This window comes from Bidens hawaiensis, unplaced genomic scaffold (assembly GCF_021521415.1).
Source record: "Bidens hawaiensis isolate Kalapana, Puna unplaced genomic scaffold, B.hawaiensis_p1.1 tig00033866_1, whole genome shotgun sequence".
Classification (NCBI taxonomy): domain Eukaryota; kingdom Viridiplantae; phylum Streptophyta; class Magnoliopsida; order Asterales; family Asteraceae; genus Bidens; species Bidens hawaiensis.
The window spans coordinates 27114-29751 of record NW_027495834.1 but is presented as its reverse complement, the minus strand read 5'-3'; the positions used below and the strand labels follow the sequence as shown (position 1 = coordinate 29751).

At 39.5% G+C, this 2638-nt stretch overlaps 1 pseudogene; it reads left to right on the top strand.

Annotated features, from left to right (window-relative positions):
* The first annotated feature begins 240 nt into the window (after positions 1-240).
* LOC143585493 (zinc-finger homeodomain protein 6 pseudogene) lies at positions 241-1081 on the top strand (annotated as a pseudogene).
* The last annotated feature ends 1557 nt before the right edge of the window (positions 1082-2638 follow it).

Below are 2638 nucleotides of genomic sequence, written 5' to 3'. Positions count from 1 at the left end.
TGTTTTCTTACTTGCACTCCATCAAGAGTCCTTCTTACAACAGTTTACTAAACTGCAAATAATCTTAAATAAACTCTTTACTTCATCTCTATCTTTAAATATGTTTATGAGTCATTGCTGTTGAAAGTAACATAATTACAACCTAGCTTAGTATCTCACCTCAGGTATGAAATTGTGGTTTACTCAGAGAGAGAGAGAGAGAGAGAGAGAGAGAGAGAGAGAGAGGTCATATAAGTCAAACCTAATGGAATCTAGAGAGAGGAACTCAATAAACTATAATAACCCTCCAATATCCAACCAAGATTTATCTCCTAGATTAAACCCCAGAAGAAATGAAACCCTAGATCAGCACCATGGATTCAACAACTATCATGGATTCAAGTTAAACACCGAAAAACTGGAACCACGAAGATCCAGGCCAAAGAATCAACCACCATCACAGCCACCAGCACCACCTGTGGTCCGGTACCGGGAATGCCTAAAGAACCATGCTGCCAACATGGGTACTCATGTTCTTGATGGGTGTGGTGAATTCATGCCTAGTGGAACAGATGAAACCTTAGAAGCATTAAAATGCGCAGCTTGTGAATGTCACCGGAGTTTTCACAGGAGAGAAGTGGAAGGTGAGTCACAACCAAGTCATCACATACACCACATGGCTCCACCACCGCGTGCCGCCGCCGTACGTCTACCTCCGGCACCATCAACCCGGTTTCATAACCGGCCAACGCCACCGATCATGATGGCTTTTGGTGGTTCAAATGGAGCAGCTGCAGAGTCTTCCAGTGAAGATTTTAATATTTTTCAGTTAATGACACATGAGACATCAAAGAAAAGATTCAGAACAAAGTTTAGTCAAGAACAGAAAGATAAGATGTTTGATTTTGCAGAAAGAATTGGGTGGAAGATACAAAAGCAAAATGAAGATGATGTTTTGAGATTTTGCAATGAAGTTGATTTGAAAAAGAAAGTGTTCAAAGTGTGGATGCATAATAACAGACAAGTTACTAAGAAGAAATAATAACTGTAAGATTGGTACAACTTATGGAAATTTAAATTAAAAAGAACCCTTCATTTGAAAAAGGTTCTAATTTTCTAATATAAATGCATATATATAAATAGATGCATGTACACAGATTTTGTTATTCTTAATTAAGTCCATTTTGCTAACATCAGAAATAACTCCACTTGAAGCTCAATTTTCATTAAAGATGAGATGCTAGAATACAGTAAATTTGAAGTTTACAAGTAATTAGGCTCAAGAAGATGGTTTTACGAAATTTTAGCATGATTTTATAGTTGTGGACATTTAAATTTTATTTACATATGTACTTCATTTGATTCTCTGTAAAGTATATATGGTTTCCACTTCTGAAAAATGAGTTAAAATGATTGATCATCTTCTCAATACCTCAATCTATCACCGTGAATTATTAGAGTTGGTATAATTAGGAAGGCGTTCCAAAGTAAATATTGGACCCCAATAAGTAAAAAAAAAACATGTGTTAGACCAACCGGGGCACTCACCACGCAAGGGGTGCAAGGGCTTACGTGTGGTTGGATCATGGGAAGTGAGAACACCATGTCGACACTAGCGGTACAGCGGCTACTGTCCCTGGTCGGGATGAAGGCGCCGAGAGTCATGCGAGGGCAAGATCACTTTACTAAATAGTCACTTTATTTAATAAACTAGTGTAGGTCCCTTGATCGGATTTAACAACACACTAACTATTACTAGTTAATTTGGATTAACCTCTACACTAGTTGGCGAAAACAACTAGTTAGGACCGAGATCTCGGATCTTGCTTGTTGGTTTTTACGGCCGAGAGAAAGGAGACAAAGAGAGAGTTTGTAGGTGTAAAATAAGCAAAAGGTTGTATCCTGACATATGGTAAAAAGAAAATCTTGGGTAATGTTGCGTAGTACTCCTACGCAAACCTAAATCCTAAACCCTACGCCAAAAACATTATTATATACAAAACATCGAGTTTATACAAAATAAAATAAAATATATATAAATACCGGAGAGCATGCGGTTCATTGCAAGGAGATGCCTGGGTTCAAATACCGACATGATTGGGTGCGGGACGTTCTTTGGGACATCTTAAGGCGAGCTGGGATATCAGCTAAAAAGGAAGCCCCCGTAAACTTCCTTACAGACCCCACGGAAGGGAGATCCACTCTACGACCGGCAGATTTGCTCGTCTTTGGTTGGGCCGGGGGAAAACACGCTTGTGTTGACCTCACAGGGGTATCTCCCTTAGCTGGTTTGAGGGATAATGGGTTTGTAGCTGGGCAAGCAATAAAAAGGGCTGAAACGAAGAAGGTGGAGAAACATGCTAAAGCCTGCGAAGAGAACCAACATGTTTTTGTCCCTCTGGCTTTTGATACATTTGGCTCCTTGGCACCGGAAGCTATCCGTTTTCTAACCAGGGTCCAAAAGGTTGTGCATAGCAATGTGTCGACTCCAAAGGGGCAGGGGTATGTCTTTAGCAGGTTAGGGTTTGCAATTCAGAAAGGGGTGGCGGCGCAGCTTGTTGCCCGCCTACCTGCTATATTGATGTAATATCTATGTTTCATCAGTAGAAATAAAAGGTAAAATTAAAGATTAAAAAAAAAAAAAAATATATATATATAT